The following is a 22,878-nucleotide window of genomic DNA, read 5'->3' as shown; positions in this document are numbered from 1 at the left end:
AAATAATTAGGAAACCATTAATGAATGACTACAACATTTTGTCTGATGGGGTTATCAGTTTATTAAATGGTTGCTACACAAATGGAATGGAAGCCATGACTTTTGGGTTGCTTTCTTATTTGGCTTCTATTTACCTTTCAGATTCATTAGAATGTGCTGAAGCTTCTTTTGTTCTTTAATCCTTCTTTCAAGACAATCTACCTTTACTTCACCTAAAATAAACTATGTGCACAGTGGACATTAAAGGTTTGTGTATTTCTCTTAAAAAAAGAATGTGTTATCTATGTACAAAAATAATGAGTATGTAAGACAGAGAGACTACCAGATTTCCAAACTAGCTAGTCATATAGCTAGCGAAATTATCTTTCAGATGTTGACAAAACAATAATATTATAAAATAATAAAATCACATATTTAAAATGAAAACCTTCTTTAAGTACCTCACTCAACATCACAAAAGAAGGAAACAATATATTCACTGAAGATATGAAATAAAGTTAGCAGACTGGAAGAAAGAAGGAGGCTATCTCCTAAATCTGGTTCTTGTGATTCTGTGAAAAATATCCAAGCTTAGGTAATCATACTGTACTTTATTTCTCTCCGTTGGAAAGAAACTTTGGAGCTCCATGCTTTGGCATATTTTGCTTTGTTTGCTCATGGCAGAAGCTAGGATGGTAGGTGTGTCAAGTACTTCATGAAGCATCTTTTATAAGAAACACCAATTCTGTTCATTGAGAAGGGTTTATCAGTCCCCACTAAAAGCCTGTGATGGTTAATAATAACTCATTGCTAGGTCCATAAAAATAAGAATCACCTAGGAGACAAACCTCTGGGAATGCTCATGTAGAATTACCCATATTAGGTTAACTGAGTTGAGAAAATCCACTTTAGTAATGAATGACAGCCAGGCAGTTGTAGTGCATGTCGTTAATCCCAGCACTAGTGAGGCAGAGCCAGGTGGATTTCTGTGACTTCCAGGCCAGCATTGTCTACAGAGCTAGTTTCAGAGCAGCCAGAGCTATATGAAATTCTGTAGATTTTAGTCACCCAGTTGGTAATACTTTTATGTAATCATGTTCTTTTATCCAGGACTCTATCATTCACAAGCATACACTGACAAGTGAATTAAGATTTAGCATATTCTTAAATTAATTAATTAATTGATTAATAATGTTTTTATTTTTAAGCTTGAACCACACCGACTTTTCTTTGTGCAGTATAACATAAATTTCATGCATTTGTAGATATGTTAAAAAATGATGATCAGAACGGGGAAGTGGGAAGGGGTGGGTGGGAGGACAGGGGAAGAGAAGGGGGCTTACGGGACTTCCGGGGAGTGGGGGGCTAGAAAAGGGGAAATCATTTGAAATGTAAATAAATTATATCGAATAAAAAATTAAAAAAAACATATAGAGGCAAAAAAAATGATGATCAAAAAATACCATTTGCTTGAGAGGTGTTGGGGTGACATAGTATTAGTTTGATGTAAGGGATATTGGCAGACATAAAGAAAGAACAGAGAAGAAGAAACTGAGGCAATTATATTGTAATCAAAGTTGTTACCAAAAATTTATAAGCACTAGATCCTAGAAATATAGAAATTGTTAAACTTGATATTCTGTAGTTTTAGATTATAAACAATTAGAAAAGGCTACTGTTTTTACTGGTATTTACGTACATCCATTTCTTTCTTATATTTCGGCAGAATAATAACAACAATGTACCAAGTTTTAAGTTATTGAAGATATGATTAAACATTTTGAGATAGGAAGACCATCCAGAATTTCCTTGGTGACAGAGGAAAATCTAACACAGCCAGGCCAGGATGATCCAGTACTGACAGAAATGCAGAGAGTAAAGTAATGGAGCTATAACCAAGGCATGCAAGTAGACATGAGAAACTGGAAGAAACAATGAATGCTTCTCCCAATCAAACCCAGATGGTATGGATCTCATGACACCTGATTTAGACAAAGGGAACTGATTTTAGATTTGTATATCCAGAAATATCAGATTATATTTTTTGTAATTTTAAGACATCCATGCACCTCCAGAATGCTCATATGCTCCCTAGAATTTGATGGCTTTCTTGTTGTGCTTGTTTTCTGTATTATGATCTGCTGCCAGTGTCTTTTTTTCAGAATTAAAACAGAAATTCCTTTGCCAACTTGATTTGCCTTTCCTCTTAGAAATCTAATTTCCATAGTTAAACAAATTCTCTCTGAATACCCCTCATCCCTGGCACACAAATAGATTTCCCATCTCAGTTAATACCAAATCCATTCTTAGATTCCTAAATCCGCTACCTCTTAATCCCTGACAAGTTTTAACCATGACTATGATTTGGGCTCATGTCATCATTACCCTTCAAGGAGGTTACTCAGTAATAGTATAGGTCCCCTATTTTACATTTTTGTTTGTCCCTAGTACTTCCCTGGGAAGTAGTCTTGTAGAACATAAGTAAGATCCAGCTGCTCATCTGTGTAATATCCTGCAATGTTTTGATAGCATCTTCAAAATGGTCTCTATGTAGACTATTTGAACTGGGTCATCCATATTGCTCCCAGATCCTCTTCGTACTTAGTTCCTCAGAAAATAGCCTGGCCAATTGTTGACCTAAATCATCTTTAATACACTGTTTAAGGCCTTTAGTTTCAATACTTCAGTATTCCCCTTTCCCCAGAGAGTATCTCAGTCTCTTCAGATTTCATTTTCCCAATCAGACTGTCTAGAATATTTACTAAAACAAGCCCAATATCATTACCAGATCCAATATCTTTTTTTAAAAAGTCTCAATTATCCTTTTCCACTGCACCCATCATGTTTTTACAGAACACATAATATGGCACATCATTTTTTATCATTTGTGGTCTCATTCCTGCAGAAACATAAGCTCTTCACTGCAGATAATTCCTAAGATATTCCTAGTGTTGAGAATAGGGCCTGCCTCAGGCACTCAACAAATATGTATTTATTTAATATTTATTAAATACAGACTTTTTAATGGATAATCTTATTATCCAGGGTAAAGGAAGTTCTCTGTTTAAGGAAATGGTGGTGTCTGTGTACCTGCATAAATAAGGCGAAATGACAAATAGAGGCTTTTACACTATTTTCTACAACCATTATTTTTTGGAATTTTCAATTATTTCTATCTTTTGATTGAGCTGGTCATTTTTAATACAATTTTATACTTCCCAAGGCACTGCTGTTCCTAGGGACAATGCCTGAAAATGTATATGCATGGAAAAACAATCATTGAAAATTCCTTCTACAATTCCAAGCCCAATTCTCTCTAAACTCTCCTAAGTATAAAATTGTTAAATGGCAGTCTGAACTCCTAAAATAGCCAATGTAACTTTCAAAATCCTCCATTCACTGAAAGACTAGAGTAAAAAATGGAGAAAGAACGAAGTGGACAATTTCCTTATACGGCCACACAGTAAATAGGAAGTGAACCAATGAGATTTAAATTCCTTCAGTGAGACCTGTCAAAATTAAATAAAATTTCAAGGCTCTGACCAGTGCATTTGCAGGGGGTGGAAATCACAAAAATAAACTGATTGCCTTTAAAAAATTCTTTTCTAAATGAATATGTAATATCAATATAACTCTAAAACTATTATTTACATATGAATTGAGATATAAAATTCACAAAGTTGAAAGCACTGTTTTCTATGAGATTCCCATGTCATTTTAAATGAAATCCTTGAAATACTTTTTGTTAAGAAAAGGACTAGGAAGGCATTGCACATAATGGCTCCATAGCACAGATTGCTCTACCGGAGAGTCTAAGACATCTGTTCCTTCAAAAACTTGAAGTATAAACATGAGCCATGTTTGCATTTTTCTCTCTACTGCAAACTGCCTATATGGAGAAACCCATAAAGCTGCTGTCCAATAAATATTTATTAAGTAATGAGAAGACAAAGTTAGTTACCATGCTTGAATTTTTTCTTAACCTTGTGGATAGTTCTCATGGATTTTTAAAGAAATGAGGGTATTTTTCCCCAGTGTTTGCCTTTAAATGGTATTTCTTACAGGCTGTTTATCTCAGCTAAATTCATTCAGAATTCTGAACTGTCAGAATTAAATAAAATTTCAAGGCTCTGACTAGTGTAATCAGAGAAAAATAACATAAATGAAATGATTGCTTTTAATTCTTCTCAATAATCTATATGTACATGAATTAAACAAATTAATACTTCATCCATTCCTTTGCCCAAATTATGTTTCTCTTTTATTAAACCTATAAAGGCAACTATCTATCCATTAATATCAATGGTTTTCATGCACTGCTCAGCCGCTATTGCATAATATACAGCTTCAATACTCAATGTTTTATTAAATTTTGTAACAGACTTAGAGCTACTAAGTTTAAGGTATGTCATCCTCCCAATGGATTTGTTGTAATATTGCAAATGGAGTTTAGTGTACTAGGTTGAAGGGTACCTGCCCAAACACTGTGTACTTCCTGGAATTTTTTAATGTAACTCCACGTGGGGGCAAAAAAAAAAGATGATTAAAGAGTAAGTGATTACTTAACATGGAGATCTTTCTGAAGGAGAGTGAGCCCTTAATCTAGTGGTTCTCAACATGTAGGTTAAAACCCTTTTGGCAAACAACCTTTTCATAGTGGTCACCTGCCAGAAACAGACGACAGAAGCATTTACAACACAATTTACAACAAACCAAACTTGTGGTCATGAAGTAGGAATGGAAATAATTTTATTTTTGGTGGTCACTAAAACTTGAGGAACGTTGCTAAAGGGTTGCTAGGAAGGTTGAGAACCACTAAAAATAATATAGATATTGTTCTCCTGAGAAAATAAAAGGAGATAAAGATATGTACAAAAAAAGTCAGCTATGTGAAAAATAGAAGCATTTGGCATGATTCTCCCATAAGCTAAGGAAATGTAGGCTTGTATGCAGCCATCAGCTAGCAGCAAGGAAGAAGGAGAAAGAGCGCTTAGACTGAGTGCTAACATAGCCCTACAAACACTGAAGTTTGGGCTTGACACCTTCAGAATCCAGCAAGAAAAAAAAAATCTGTAGATTTTAGTCACTCAGTTGGTAATACTTTTCTGTAATCACGTTGTCTTATCCAGGACTCTATCATTCACAATCATGCACTGACAAGTGAATTAAGATTTAGCATATTCTTAAATTAATAAAGACCTGGTTATTAAAAATATCAGTGGACTTTTGCAACCTTAGAAATTATACAGGAGTTCATTTATACAAAAATAATGTTTTTATGTTTAAGCTTGAATGACACCGAATTTTCTTTGCATAATATAAATTTCATGCATTTATAGATATGTTAAAAAATGAAAATCACAAAAGGCCATTTGTTTGAAAGGAGCTTTGGTGACCTAGTATAAGTTTGATGTAAGGGACATTGGAGGACATAGAGAACAGAGAAGGAAAAACTGAGGCAATTATATTGTAATCAAAGTTGTTACCAAAAATGTATAGACACTAGAACCTAGAAATATAGAAATTGTTAAACCTGATACTCTGTACCTTTAGATTACTTTGTTAGACATGTCATATGTTTGCCTTGAGTGCACCTTTCTTTTGTATTGATAGCATTTAAAAATGTCAGACACAGAAACTGTATTTATTAATAAATCACCTTTCGGGATGAAGAGAAGACTCAGCAGTTAAGACTACCGACTGCTTTTCCAGATGTCCTGAGTTCAATTCCTAGCAAACACATGGTGACCTACAACCATCTGTAATGAGATCTGATGCCCTCTTAAGGTGTGTCTGAAGACAGTAACAATGTGCTTATATATATACACATACATATACATACATATACATATATGATAAAAGAAATAAAATAAATCACTCTTCTATCACAGTTATGTCTACATTATACTATCTATATCAACCTATGAATTTTAGAATTTTACTTGGTTGTTGACAAAAAATGCATAAATGGCTTTCATATGCCCCTTTCTGGCAAGGCCAATGGTAAAGAGATACCAGCCTCACTCAAAGACCACAAAGGCAGTCAGTCTTCCCTTTCCCAAGCATGTTATTGCTGAAAAAAAAAGCACACATGTTATAGATAGTTATGGTCACTATTTAAGATACCATAAGGACTTGGAATGTGCTACTGAAAGTAAAGAGATAAGGTGTTTGTTTATTAGAATGCTATCTTTTAAAGGACGTTATAGTATTGTACCTAAAGATTGCACATATAGCACTTTGTAAAATGAATGATAAAACTTATTACAATTAAATAATTCCTTTTTGCCTGAATCAGCATCTGCGTTAAGTCTTCTAGAATAGTTATTATCTTTAAGCATGTAGACACAAACTCCATAATTTATTCATTGGCAACAATAAAAAAGTACCATTTAATTATTGTGAAGTGACCTTTTCCAGGTAGAATTTTTACAGTTTTGAGAGAAATATAGTTCTGTAAATTTTATTTCTAAAGAGCATTCTTAGTATATGTATACTTACTTCAACATCATAGAATTTAGACTTAATTAGTGCATGGTCAGATTCTCTTTGGTTGTGGGCATCTTTGATGAAATCCCAAGCATTATCGACATTTTATACTTCACAAATTAAAGGAGAATTGGCCATTTTTAAGAAGTTGGGTTTCCTCCAAGGGAAAAGTGGTGTCTAGAAGAAGCCCATTTTTATACATTAGACTATAGCCATTAATCTCATACACAGCCAACTTGAGCTGTTCTCATTAGATTTCCTTCCTACCCCGTGGACATGATGATTCTCAAAGGTTAAACTGAATCTCGGGCCCTAGCCCACAGAATTTCATCAGATTCTGCTTCCTCTCTGTCATAACAGTTTCTCTCTCGACTAATTAGGTCTCTGCTGTGCATCTTCTTCTTAATTCATGGATAATATGCAGCCTTGCCTTGGCAGCTTACACTTATTGCCATAATCAAAGCCTCTCTCTCCCTTTAGGCAGAGAAATCATTTCTGCTCACTGAACCAAACCCTCTGTGCTTCTCTGACCCCCCTATGAACCAACTCTTCATCTAGGACTAAACATGTCATTACTATATACTTTCTAAGCATCAGTGCATACCTATCACTGTGAACTTGTCTGTCACTGGGCTAATGATCCCCTTCTCCAATGTCTAGTTGTCAGGGTATCTCCACCGCAGACTCACCATGGGATCTATAAGATTCTAAAGGAAAAATTGTAGCTCATGCTATGCCTTTATGGTCCAATGTTGTTAGAGTTGATCATGCACTAAATTTAATCACTCTATCAGAAACATGCTGAGGTGAACAGATTATTATTGTTATTGTTTACAACAAGATCATTTAGTCTTATTTCTAGGAATGTCTACTACAGCAATATAAATATCTCCATCATCAAGAACTGCTCAGTAATCTCTTCCTTCCTGAGGAACTGTCTGCCAGTGTGAGAGTACTAGAAGGGTATGCATCAAAACCAAAGCATTAATCTTTATAATCACATACAGACTGTGAGTAACAAAAATCAAATAATGTTTAAAGCAGAGGAATATGTTTGAATTTTTATTTAGTTTCCACAGATGCAGTAGAGATTGGGGAATACAGTAGAATTTTTAACAAAGAAACCAGAAAGGTCTAGAGTATGGGAAAAATTGATGACCACTTTTACAACAAAGATAGTTCAGCTGAGACACTTCGATAGAAGAACGGCTTTAACTAAAGATGTATGTTTTGAGGAAGTGACATAGGTTAGAACTTCCTATCTGTACTTCTAAGGTTTATGCTAGCTTCTTTGCCTCAGTAAAAATTGGATCCACAGGAGGCACATGGCCAAACGAGTGCTGAATAGAGAACAGTTAAATACGAAGGAAACCATTAGGCAGAGGCTGACAAAATTTATCATTAAATATAGGCAGGTATAAAAGGAGCAGCAAGCTTGGGGGCAAGGAATAAAGGTTAGATCAGGTTATAAAATGGTTATTACTGGTTATGTCGAGTTTTAAATATTGCAGGCCTTTCAGGTAAGTGCTGGCAGGCAAGTCCAACCTTTTGGCATTACGACGTGATATTGTCATCAACAAAGTTCATACTTGAGAACTGTATTATCAAGTTGTAAAAGAAAATCCACCCAATAGTCTCATAATGTTTTAAGTAAGTTTATGATTTTGTGTTGGGTCACATTCATACCTATTCTGCAGCTCAGAGGACCCATAGCCTGCCAGTTAGACACACCTGTAAGAAAAAGTGATATCATAAATCGGGATTTCTGAAGAACAGGGTTGACCAAGGCCATAATGTTGTGAATACAGCAAAGAGGAAGATTTCAAAAGGAAATGAGAGGCAGCATTGTCTCCACATTTTCAGTAGTTTCATAACATAAAGCACAAAGGCCAGCCACTGTTTGACAAGCAAGAGGTCACAGATGTCCCTTCAAGTACTGTACCTACAGTACATTGTGGTGACTAGAAGACTGACTCTGAATATTAAGAAGAGGAAACAAGATCAAATTGACTTTGTCAATAATTAAAAGAAATTAGAGATCTTGTGTAAATGTTTAGAAAAATTTAAAATACATTTTTATACTTGAGAAATGCAAGAAAATTAATGCACCCATAAATATGTTTGAATTCTATCTAAACATAACTTAATAATAATCATATGATCTATACTTTAAATAGTATCATGTAATAGTACTTGCTTGGTTCATACCTAAATACATATTCAGGTCAGCTCAAAGAAAAGGAATATAAAGATGTATACAAGAATGCACTGTAAGTGGACAAATTGGAAACACCTTTAGGAGCAGTGATACTGACACTGAATTATTTATGTGTGCACTTTAAAAACCAAACACAGAAAAATAGAGAATCAATTAAAGGTTACTACTGAGAGAAGGGACTTTGAAACCTTGGTCAAAAAATACAGATATTCCACCAGCAATGGAGGAGTGTTCCTCTTTCTCCACATCCTTGCCAGCATCTGCTGTCTCCTGACTTTTTCATCTTAGCAATTCTGACTGATGGGAGGTGGAATCTCATGGTGTTTTGATTTGCATTTCCCTGAAAACTAAGGATGCTGAACATTTCTTTAGGTGCTTCAGAGCCATTTGAGAGTTTCCTCAATTGAAAATTCCCTGTTTAGCTCTGCACTCCATTTTTAATAGGGTTATTTGACTCTCTGGAGTCTAAATTTGTAAGTTCTTTGTATATATTGGATATTAGTCCTCTATGGGATGTAGGATTGGTAAAGGTCTTTTCCCAATCTGTTGGATGCTGTTTTGTCTTATTGACAGTGTCCTTTACCTTACAAAAGCTTTGCAATTTTATGAGGTCCCATTTGTCGATTCCTGTTCTTAGAGCATAAGCCATTGATTGGTGTTCTACTCAGGAAAATTTCCCCTGTGTCCATGTGTTCAAGGTTCTTCCCCTTTCTCCTCTATAAGCTTCAGTGTATCTAGTTTTATGTGGATGTCCTTGATCCACTTGGACTTGAGCTTTGTACAAGGAGATAAGAATGGGTCAATTTGCATTTTTCTACATGCTGACCTCCAGTTTATCCAGCACCATTTGTTAAAAATGCTGTCTTTTTCCCACTGGATGTTTTTAGTACCTTTGTCAAATATCAAGTGACTGTAGGTGTGTGGGTTCATTTCTAGGTTTTCAATTCTATTCCATTGATCTTCCTGCTTGTCTCGATACCAATACCATACAGTTTTTATCACTATTGCTCTATAATAGGTCAGGGATAGTGATTCCCCCAGGAGCGGGCAAAACCACTCTGGAAATCAGTTTGGTGGCTCCTCAGAAAACTGGACATAGTACTAACTGAGGACCCAGCTATACCACTCCTGGGTATATACCCAAAAGATGCTCCATCATACAACAAGGACACATGCTCTACTATGTCCATAGTAGCCTTAGTTATAATAGCCAGAAGCTGGAAAGAACCCAGATGTCCTTCAACAGAGGAGTGGATACAGAAATTGTGGTATATATACAGAATGGAGTACTATTCAGCTATTAAAAACAATGAATTCATGAAATTCTTAGGCAAGTGGATGGAAGTAGAAAGTGTTATCCTGAGCTCACAAAAGAACACACATGGTATGTTCTCACTGATAACTGGGTATTAGCCCAAAAGCTCAAAATAAACAACTTACAGTTCACAGACCAAAGTTCAAGAAGGAAGACCAAAGTGGGGGTGCTTTGGTTCCTCTAAGAAAGGGAAAAAAATACTCTCAGGAGCAATTATGGAGACAAAGTGTGGAGCAGAGACTGAAGGAAAAGCCACCCAGAGACTGTCCTACCTGGGGATTCATTCTATAAACAGTCACCAAACCCCAAAACTACTATGGATGACAAGAAGTGCTCACAGAAAGGAGTCTGTTATGGTTGTCTCCGGAGGGGCCCTGCCAGAGCCTTACAGATATAGAGGTAGATGGATGCTAGCAGCTAACCATTGGATTGAGTGCAGGGTTCCCAAATGGATGAGTTGGAAGGCAGGCTGGAAGAGTTGGGGGTTTTGCAGCCCCATGGGAAGAGCAACGATGTCATCCAACCAGACAGCCCAGGGCTCTCAGGAACTAAGCCATCAAGCAATGGGGAACAAATTTTCCAGCCAAAAGAGTAGCAAAGGAAGTCTCATGTCCAGTTTTCTGAGGAACCTCCAGACTGATTTCCACAGTGGTTGTACCATCTTACAGCCCCACCAGCAGTGGAGGAGTGTTCCTCTTTCTCCACATCCTCGCCAACACCTGCTGTCTCCTGAGTTTTTGACCTTAGCCATTCTGACTGGTGTAAGGTGAAATCTCAGGGTTGTTTTGATCTGCATTTCCCTAATGACTAATCATGTTGAGCACTTCTTAAGGTGCCTCTCGGCCATCCGAATTTCTTCAGGTGAAAATTCTTTGTTAAGATCTGTACCCCATTTTTAATAGGGTTATTTGGTTCCCTGGGGTCTAACTTTTTGAGTTCCTTGTATATATTGGATATTAGCCCTCTGCTATACCTCTCCTGGGCATATACCCAAAGGATTCCCCGGCATGCAATAAAGACACATGCTCCATTATGTTCATAGCAGCCTTATTTATAATAGCCAGAAGCTGGAAAGAACCCAGATGCCCCTCAAAGGAGGAATGGATACAGAAAATGTGGTATATTTACATAATGGAATACTACTCATCAATTAGAAACAATGAATTCACAAAATTTTTAGGCAAATGGTTTGATCTGGAAAATATCATCCTAAGTGAGGTAACCCAATCACAAAAGAATACACATGGAATGCAATCTCTGATAAGTGGATATTAATTAGCCCAGAAGCCCTGAATACCCAAGGCACAAATTGCATAACAAATGACTTCCATGAAGAACTATGGAGAGGGTCCTGATCCTGGAAAGGATTGATCTAGCATGGGAAGGGAATATAAGGACAGAGAAAAAGGAGGGAGATGATTGGAGAACGGATGGAGAGAAGAAGGTTTATGGGACATATGGGGTGGGGGGATCCGGGAAAGGGGAAATCATTTGGAATGTAAACAAAGAATATAGAAAATAAAAATATTAATTAAAAAAAAAGTGACAAAGGAATGCCTTGTCAAGCATCAATAGGAGGAGAGGTCCTTTGTCCTGTGAAGGCCCAATAGATGCCCCAGATATTGAGTTAGCATATTTTTATCAATTCTGACTGTGTTTTTTAGGGTTATGATAGAGTCTAGTGATTGTAGCTAATTATACTTTATGTTATAGAATTATTATGGGAATAAATTATATGTCTATATTGTCACAATAAAAATAGTAAGTTTCTTTCTTTTTTTCCTTTTTTTTTTTTTGAGACAGGGTTTCTCTCTGTAGCCCTGGCTGTCCTGGAACTCACTTTGTAGACCAGGCTGGCCTTGAACTCAGAAATCTGCCTGCCTCTGCCTCCCAAGTGCTGGGATTAAAGGAGTGTGCCACCACCACCCGGCAGATAGTAAGTTTCTTAAAGGATAAGCAAGTCAACTTATCTCAACCTAAACATTACAGAGAAAGAAATAAGAAAGAGGGAATGAGAGCATATTGCAATGTACCTACCTAATAACAGCGGAGATTAAATTTTGACAAGTAGAATTACAAATAATGGTTTCAAAATAGGATACAGTTGATATTGAAAGTTATATCTTATTAAACATTAGAATTCTTAATTATAACCACACATTTAACTTAAAATTGAAATCAATCTATATAAATCATGGCAATGGATCAACACAGACATATTAATTTGGAAAAATGTGCATCTTTACTTGAAAGGATTCATTTGAAAGTAGTATGGAGAGAGGTTAGCAGGAAGGACACATAAGTATCCTTGAAACAGGTGAGGGCACTGACTATCAGATATTTCCAGGATTGGTATGGTGTTGGTAAGAATGGGGAAGAGAAAGCCAACTTTAACCTTTTGGCAGTTAATAGGATTTCATGAATTGGGGTGAATGAGATGGAGCTATTAATTATACTTATAGTTTATGGTCTCAAAAATTAAAAGTAATCAGCTAATTGTAATTATTTACTGCTATGTCCAACACATACGCTTCTGCTTATTTCTTTGTGTTTGTTTTTGCCTTATATTTGTAGACACATACACACACACACACACACACATAGGAATTTATAAACTTCCTTATCTTATAACTATAGTAGAAGGAAATACAGATTATTTAAATGCAAAATGATTGCAATTGGACCCACATATTTTCTGAATTGGTTCCCTGCCCAGAAACTCCTACTACAGCAAATAAATGGCATCTTCACATTGTACAGTCATTGAATGGTAAGTTTATTATTGTGAGATCTGTATCTACTTCTCAATATTCAACTGTTTGATGGTGTCATCTATTCCATCTTTTCTAATATTTCCTAAAGAAGTGCTCATCTCTTAAAACATATGAATGCTGTCTTTAACTCCCAAGGCACTTTCTTAGAGAACTTCTACATATTTTCTACTTTAAAACAAACCTATGTTTTAAGACACTGCACCCAGTAAATTTTGAAAGCAAGTCATTTATAGTATTTTCCCATCTCCAAAATACTTAATATGGTCTTAAGTCTACTAATAAAGCTTCCTTCCTGTAGAGCTAATGATTCCCACTATCACACTTCACTTTTTCTGTCTTCATCAATACATGTCACCTGTCCTTTTGTCCTTAGTGTCTCCTATGTTTGTGGATTCCACTGTGATACTTAAATAACTACCTCTGCTTTCTAATCCTCAAGTACTCATCACACAGGATTAAGGAAAAGACCAACAAAAGCTTCATCATTCCTCTTGTACTAACAGGACTTTGCACAAATCCCAGTCTCAAACCTTCTTGTAACAGAAACAAATGCATTGTTTAAGTATTCTATTTAGTAATCTGTGTCCATTGCTAAATATCTCTTCTTTACTACAAATGTTCATTATTGCAAGGTTCCTGTTCATCACCAAAACACCAGAGCCTAGTAATCAGTGACTATCACCATGGCAAAAATGTTCCTAACAAATGAAAATGCGTTATGAAGAAGTATTGAAAGGTGACAATTATCTCTAAAAAGCACACAAAATTAATGCTGTATTTTCCCAACTTTTTATTAACATGCTCATGAAGTATCAGATCAGAAGAATGAAGAATGATATAATTTTACATGCCTTTGACCCAGAGCTTGGCTTGAATATATATATATTCAATATATATATATATTCCTTGTACTACCTATAAAAATAGATCTATTTACAAACATATGATTGTAGAAAATAGTGCCAAAATATGCAAGATATGTTTTAAATGAAATTATAACATAATAAAAAGTAATAAAATATGAGGTTAATTCATAAAACATGAAAATCATGAAACTATAAATAGAACTTGTGATAATCATGGTGCGATTTATAATGTTCTTCCCTTTGCTTAATTCATATTTTGGGGTTTTTTTCTGTTTTAGAATTTCTACTTAGCTCTTGATTTCCTATTATCTCGTGAAGTTTTTCATTGTACCATATATTTCAATATGCATATTAAACATTCAAGTCTGCTTTATCAGTTCCATTATCAAAATTCCCAGTGGTTCTGTTTCAATTATCCACTATTTGTTATGGCTAAAACTCACATTTTTATATTTCTTGACAGGTCTAGTTAATTTTGATTGAGTGGTGAATATTGTATGAAAAAATATGGAGAAAAAGTTTCAGACTTGCATAATGTTATTTTCTTCTATAGAGAATTCATTTGGCACTTGCCTGACTCCTGGGAGACATAATTCTGGAAGAGCTGCAATCCAACTTTACTCACTAAGATGATTTAAAGCTGAGATATGGTCCCTGTTAAGACATTTCTACTTCTGGATAACCAATATTCTAAAAGATCTGCCTTTCCATCTCAACATTCAAATAGTATATTTGAAAGGATATGATACTTAAAAATAATTTGTCTTCACTATCTTATCTTTAACTATTATGTGTTAAATGTTTCAGGTTTTTGGTTTCCTCCAAAACAGATCAAGTCTCCAGGTTAAGAACAGCCTTGGTGCAGATCTGTGCTCATAGTCTATCTGCTTAATCTTAATGAAGTACTTCTCCTTCATCATCCTATTATTCTTCTACATGTAGAGGACTTTTAATTCAACAATGTGGCTTATCTGGCAGGGAATCACATCCTAACACCTTCTAGATATGTGTGATCCAGGTAGGATACAGACATGCCTTTAATCCCAGGAGACAGAGGCAAGCAAATCTCTGATTTCAAAGCTAGTCTGGTATAGAACAAGTACGTGTCTTTAATCCCAGCACATGAGAGACAGAGGTATGCATATCTCAGAGTTCTAGTCTTTCATTTTGGTTAAGACAGTGAGATGAGCTAAAATGAGTTCTGTCAGTTCTGTGCCATGTCAGTCGAGTTCAGTCAGAGCAGTTTTGGACTGTTCAATTCAGCCCAGTTCAGTTGCAAGTGCAGTGCAGTGAAGTTGTTAAAGTGTTCATGCACTATAGATTAACAGAGACAGTTGAAGCCAGAGAATAGGAAGAAGCCAGAAGATACGAACACATTGCCAGAGTTAGTTGGAGACCAAGCAGAGCAATTCAGTGATAAGCCCCAAGGTGCCAGATTGAATCAGTCAGCTTGTGCAGGAGTTGAGCCAGAACAAGTGAGTCAAACCAGCTAGCTAGAGTTCAGAAACAACTAGAAAGAGTGAACTTATTCGGTAGTAATCCTTTGATGTGATAATTAAAACAGATGAATGAAAGTTGCTTTTACACTATATCTTCAAGTTATACATTAATATCAGACCAGATCTAGACAAAATCTGCATTTATCCCATGTTCTCATTTGTTATGTGTCAAAAGAATCATCAGGTTGTACAGTTCACCATCTCCAGACTATGAATCTCTTGAGCTAATATTGAAGGTAGTGATCTGTAGAAAATCCTACATAAAATGAGTTGATCCTGATTCCTGCATGATTCTTAGTACTCATAAGGTTCTTTCTGAGAGTTATATTGCATTTGACCGAATTGCCAAATTTCTTGCTTTCTAAGCCATACAGTTTTGAAATCCAAACAGTTTCCCCCTGAATTTGAATAGAAACAGAAACATTGGAAGCCTTGTTCTCCTGGCAGTCAGATATTAATACCTGGTATTATTTCTGTTTTCTCTGTTACTTTCTATGGATCTGAGGAGTATCTTGTTCTTTCTTTCAAGAAAGAACCAAACATGCTATTATCAGACTCTAACTGGAAAGAATGACCTCACCTTTATATCAGGTACTCTAACACACACACACACACACACACACACACACACACACAGAGAGAGAGAGAGAGAGAGAGAGAGAGAGAGAGAATAATCCTTTATTTTGTTTCAGATTCAGATTTTTTTCTGTTCCTCAAGTTTTCCAGGGCTCATTATAAAACATTTAATAAAGTATATCCAGTATTATCTAATATTGATAGCAGAGACACACTCACACTAGTTTTTATGAGACATGGATAGAATTAAAATTTTATTGATAAGTTACAAAAGCATTAATACTTTCATAAGAAAATGAACAGCAGTAACTAACATAAATAGCTGTGAAGATTCACAAAATATCGTGAGTCATGTTAGCACTGATCTAATGCGATCTTAACACAGAATGACTTTAAAAAGCATATCTATAACCAATGTCTCCTTAGACTCAAAACTAAATTAACTAGGTCAAACATGCTTCATGTGGATTTATGCCAAACTCACTATTAGTTGAGTCAAACATGCATTATGTTACTGTTATACTGAGCTCAGTTGTTAAGACAGGGGACTAGAAACTCTAAGAGCCATTCTAATGTCAGAAATAATGGTGTTCTTTTCTTTCTCTGTGGACATCCTCTGAAAGCTGTCTTCCCTACTATTTTGATAATACACTGAAGTTCCCACTACTTATGACTATTTAAATGATGTAAGTGCTATCATCACCATGAAGTTAAGAGATCTAGCAATGAGCATTTACAACATCCACAACTGAATGAACCTAAAAGGTGTAGAAAGTGCACATTCTTCTGAATCTGCAGTAAAATTTCTATATCAGTGAAAACTGACACAGTCAACTATGGCAATTTTATGAATTCACTTTAATAAAAGTAGAAATAAGAATTGCACATTATCGATCTGCAGTCACAGATCAACTAGTCACCTCCAGCCCTACAGTTCTGCCTGCCTCCTGCCTCCCAGGAGGACTGCTGTAACCTGTGACACATGTGAGACCACAGGCACAATCCCCCACCTGTTGGGATCTCACCAAGCTCAGCAGCCTGGACTCTGTCCCATCCTGTTGCATCTTCATTTCCCTCTGCACATCTACCTGCAGTGTAAAATCTGCTCACCATTCACCAACCCCAGAGCTCTACCTGCATCCCAGGAGACCATCTTTAGCCCAGGTCATCCAGGACAACCAACACCAGAGAAACCTGGTTTTCACAGCCAGGTGGTGAAACATGAGCACAGGAAAATCATCAGCAGAAGTTAATGCAATATGACTACTATAGCAAGTCTGCAATAACCTAACCTACGTAAAGAGCAAGTCTGTGACCTCAAATCCAATCTTATAAAGATGATAGAGGTCTTTAACAAGTATATAAATAATTCCCTTAAAGAAATACAAGAAAACACAATCAAACAGGCAGAAGCCCTTAAAAAGAAAACAAATAAATCACTTAAAGAAATACAGGAAAATACAAACTGGTGAATAAATTGAAAAAACAGTCCAAGATATAAAAATGGAAATATAAACAATAAATAAATCACAAATAGAGGCAATTCTAGATATAGAAAAGCTAGAAAAGAGATAAGGAGCTACAGATGCAACTATCACCAACAGAATACAAGGGATGGAAGAGATAATCTCAGATGTAGAAGATACCATAGAAGGTATCTACACACCTCTCAAAGAAAATATAAAGAGTAACAAGTTTCTTTTTTTTCTTTTTTTTTAATTTGATATATTTTTTATTTACATTTCAAATGTTTTCCCCTTTTCTGGCCCCCAACTCCCCGAAAGTCACATAAGCCCCCTTTCTTCCCCCTGTTCTCCCACCCACCCCTTCCCACGCCACCCATTGAGTAATATGTTTCTAACCCAAAACATCCAACAAATTTGGGACACATTAAAAATCCAAACCTAAGAATAATAGGACTAGAAGAGAGTGAAGATTCACACTTTAAAGGGCCAGAAAACATCTTCAACAAAATCATAGAAAAAACTTTCCTAACCTAGAAAGAGATGACTATAAACTTACAAGAAACTTACAGAGCACCACATAAATCAGACTAGAAAAGAAAATCCACCTGGCACTTAAAAATCAAAACACTAAATTTACAAGATAATGAAAGAGTATTAAAAGCTGCAAGGAAAAAAGGCAAAGTAATACATAAAGGCAGACCTATCCAAATTACACTGGGCATCTCAAGAGAGACTCCAAAAGCCAGAAGATCCTGGACAAATAAATGTCTTGCAGAACTTAAGACACCACAGATACCAAGACAGGCTACAATATTAAGCAAAACTCTCAATCATCATAGATAGAAAAACTAAAATGTTCCGTTACAAAAACAAATTTAAACAATATCTTTCTACTAGTACAGAGGATACTAGAAGGAAAACTCCCAACACAAAGAGCGTAATTACATTCAAGAAATCTCAAGAAATTAATCATCTTACAGCAAATCCGAAAGAACACACATACACAGTAGCAACAGAAACTAACTTTGGTCATTAATATCTCTTAATATCAATGACTGCAATTCACCAATAAAAACACAGAGGCTAACAGACTGGATGCATAAACAGGATCCATCATTATGATGCATATAAAAATATGTCCTAGAAACATATTACTTCATGTGGATTTATGCCAAACTCACTATTAGCTGAGTCAATCATGTTACTGTTATACTGAGCTCAGTTGTTAAGACAGGGGACTAGAAACTCTAAGAGCCATTCTAATGTACTCAATGTAGTACTCGAAGTTCTAGATAAAACAATAAGAAAGCAAAAAATAAGATCAAGAGTATATAAATTGGAAGGGAAGATATCAAGGTATCACAATTCAGGAATAATATAATAACATACATAAGCAACCACCAATATTCTACCAGAGAACTCCTTCAGCTGGTAAACAACTTCAGCCAAGTAGCTGGAAATAAAATTAACACAAAGAAATCAGTAACTCTCACTTATCCTAATGATAAGCTAGAGAGAAAAAATTAGGGAAACAACACCCTTCAAAATAGCCACATATAACATAAAATATCTTGGTGTAACATTACCAAAGCAAGTGATGCATTTCATGTATGACAAGAAATTCAAGTCCCTGAAGAAAAAAATTGAAGATGATATTAAAATATGGAAAGATGGCTCATGATCATGGATTAACCTAATGAAATGAAATCTGACAAAAAGCAAAAAACAAGACAAAACAAAAACAAAAAATTAATTCAATGTAATTTCAATACAATTTTTACAGTCCTTAAAAGAACAATTCACAATTTCCTATCATTAAACAAACAAACAAACAAACAAAAATCCAGGAGAGCTACAAAAATCCTGTACAATAAAAGAACTTCTGGAGGTATAGCCATCCTTGACTTCAAGCTGTACTACATAGGAAGAGTATTTAAAAACTGTATGGTATTGGTATACAGACAGACAGATTCATCAATTGAGTTAATTTGAAGACCCAGAAATAAACCCACATACCTATGGACACTTGATTTTTGACAAAAAAAAAAGCCAAAACCATTCAGCAGAAACAGGAAAAAATATTCAACAAGTGGTAGTGGTTTAACTGGATGTCGGCATGTAGAAGAATGCAAATAAATTTATATTTATCACCCCACATGGAACTCAAGTCCAAACACATCAATGACCTCAATATAAAACTGGATACACTAAATCTAATAGAAAAGAAAGCAGGAATAACCTTAAACACATTGGTACAGGAGACAATTTGCTGAACAGAACACTAATGGCTCAGACTCTAAGATCAACAATTGATAAATGGGACCTCATCAAACTAAAAAGCTTCTTTAAAGCAAATGACACTATTAATAACACAAAAATATAACCTACAAGTTATGAAAAAATCTTCACTAATCCTATAGCTGACAGAAGGCTAATATCTGAATATATAAAGAACTTAAGAAGTTAGATTCAAACAAGCCAAATAACCTGGTTTAAAAACAAAAACAAAAACAAAAACAAAATGGATACAGAGCTAAAAAGAGAATTCTTAAAACAGGAATCTAGAATGGCTGAGAAGGACTTAAAGAAATGTTCAAATTTTTAGTCATTTGAATTTGAAATGAATAAGTCATTTGATTTTGAAAACCCTGAGATTCCACCTTGTACCAATCAGAATGTCTAAGATCAAAACCTTAAATGACAACACATGCTGGCAAGGATGTGGAGAAAGGGGGACAATCATGCATTTCTGGTAGGATTACAAACTTGGATAACCACTCTGGAAATCAATCTGGAATTTTCTCAGAAAATTGGAAACAGTTCTACCTGATTGCAAGGACACTGGCTCCACTGTGTTCATATCAGCCTTATTTATAATAATTGGAAACTGAAAACCACCCAAATGTCCTTCAACTGAAGAATGGATAGAGAAAATGTGTTTCATTTACACAGTGGAATGCCATATTCAACTATTATAAACATGGACATCATGAATTTTGCAGGCAAATGGGTAGAACCAGAAACTATCCTGAGTAAGGCAACCCAGAACCAAAAGGACATGCATGGCATATATGTGCTGATAAGTGGATATAATCCATAAAGTACACATTACCTATGATATGTCCTACAGACTCAAAGAGGTTAAACAAGAAGGGAGGACCAAGTGAGGGTGCTTGAATCCCACTTAGAAGGGAGAACAAAATACTCATGAGAAGTAGAAGGGGGAACTGGGTGGAAGAGTGAAGGTAAAGAGGGCAGAATCAAGTGTAGAAATAGACAGAAGAGAAGCCCAGGGGCACAAGAGAATTAATGGAAATTTGCAGCTGCTCAGAGGTGGGGGGTATCTCTAGAAATTCCCAGAGACCTGGGATGGGGGAGACACACAGGACTCAATTTGAGTGACCTTACCTGAGATGCCTACCAGTGGGGACATGGAACCTGAAGAGGCAATCTCCTGTAGCCATGCAGGACCCCCAGTGAATGGATAAGGACACCAACCTACCCACAAAACTTTTGACCCAAAATTTGTTCTGTCTAAAAGTAATTCAGAGACAAAGATAGAACAGAACCTGAGGAATGGTCAACTAATAACTGCCCCAACCTAAAACCATCCCATGGGCAAACACCAGTCCCTGACACTGCTAATGATAGTATATTATGCTTGCAGACAGGAGCCTAGCATAACTGTCCTATGAGAGGTTCTACCCAGCAGCTGACTGAAACAGTTGCAGATACCCACAGTGAAACATTAGACAGGGGAAGGAGTGAAGGAATTGAAGGGGATGGCAACCCCATAGGAAGACCACCAGTGTCAACTAACCTGGACCCCAGAGAGAGCTCAGAGATGAAGCCACTCATGCCAGAGCACGAAATAAACTAGTCTGAAGCTTCTGGCACATATGTAACAGTGGGTTACCTTGCTCTGCCTCAGTAGAAGAGGATTGGCCTAATCCTGCAAAGACTTGATGTGTCAGAATTGGGGGAAACCAGGGAGGTACCCTCTCAGAGTCAAAGGAGAAGGGAGTAAGGTACTCAATGAGGAGGGAACCAGAAAGGGGCAGCACTTGGGTTGTAAATAAATAAATTTTATTTATTGATTTATTTATTGATTTATTGACTGATTGATTTATTGATTATTTATTTAGGTTTTTTGAGACAGGGTTTCTCTGTATAGGACTGGCTGTCCTGGAACTCACTCTGTAGTCCAGGCTTGTCTAAACTGAACACTTTAAAACTGAAAATCATTCTTTTTTTTTTTTATTCGTTATAATTTATTTACATTTCAAATGATTTCCCCTTTTCTAGCCCCCCCACTCCCCGAAAGTCCCACGAGCCCCCTTCTCTTCCCCTGTCCTCCCACCCACCCCTTCCCACTTCCCCGTTCTGGTTTTGCTGAATACTGTTTCACTGAGTCTTTCCAGAACCAGGGGCCACTCCTCCTTTCTTCTTGTACCTCATTTGATGTGTGGATTATGTTTTGGGTATTCCAGTTTTCTAGGTTAATATCCACTTATTAGTGAGTGCATACCATGATTCACCTTTTGAGTCTGGGTTACCTCACTTAGTATGATATTCTCTAGCTCCATCCATTTGCCTAAGAATTTCATGAATTCATTGTTTCTAATGGCTGAATAGTACTCCATTGTGTAGATATACCACATTTTTTTGCATCCACTCTTCTGTTGAGGGATACCTGGGTTCTTTCCAGCATCTGGCAATTACAAATAGGGCTGCTATGAACATAGTAGAACATGTATCCTTATTACATGGTGGGGAGTCTTCTGGGTATATGCCCAGGAGTGGTATAGCAGGATCTTCTGGAAGTGAGGTGCCCAGTTTTCGGAGGAACCGCCAGACTGATTTCCAGAGTGGTTGTACCAATTTGCAACCCCACCAGCAGTGGAGGAGTGTTCCTCTTTCTCCACACCCTCTCCAACACCTGCTGTCTCCTGAATTTTTAATCTTAGCCATTCTGACTGGTGTAAGATGAAATCTTAGGGTTGTTTTGATTTGCATTTCCCTAATGACTAATGAAGTTGAGCATTTTTTAAGATGCTTCTCCGCCATCCGAAGTTCTTCAGGTGAGAATTCTTTGTTTAACTCTGTACCCCATTTTTTAATAGGGTTGTTTGGTGTTCTGGAGTCTAACTTCTTGAGTTCTTTATATATATTGGATATTAGCCCTCTATCTGATGTAGGATTGGTGAAGATCTTTTCCCAATTTGTTGGTTGCCGATTTGTCCTCTTGATGGTGTCCTTTGCCTTACAGAAACTTTGTAATTTTATGAGGTCCCATTTGTCAATTCTTGCTCTTAGAGCATACGCTATTGGTGTTCTGTTCAGAAACTTTCTCCCTGTACCGATGTCCTCAAGGGTCTTCCCCAGTTTTTTTTCTATTAGCTTCAGAGTGTCTGGCTTTATGTGGAGGTCCTTGATCCATTTGGATTTGAGCTTAGTACAAGGAGACAAGGATGGATCAATTCGCATTCTTCTGCATGCTGACCTCCAGTTGAACCAGCACCATTTGTTGAAAAGGCTATCTTTTTTCCATTGGATGTTTTCAGCCTCTTTGTCGAGGATCAAGTGGCCATAGGTGTGTGGGTTCATTTCTGGATCTTCAATCCTGTTCCATTGATCCTCCTGCCTGTCACTGTACCAATACCATGCAGTTTTTAACACTATTGCTCTGTAGTATT

Source organism: Apodemus sylvaticus, chromosome 9, assembly GCF_947179515.1.
Source record: "Apodemus sylvaticus chromosome 9, mApoSyl1.1, whole genome shotgun sequence".
NCBI classification, from domain to species: Eukaryota; Metazoa; Chordata; class Mammalia; order Rodentia; family Muridae; genus Apodemus; species Apodemus sylvaticus.
This window is presented reverse-complemented; position numbering follows the sequence as displayed.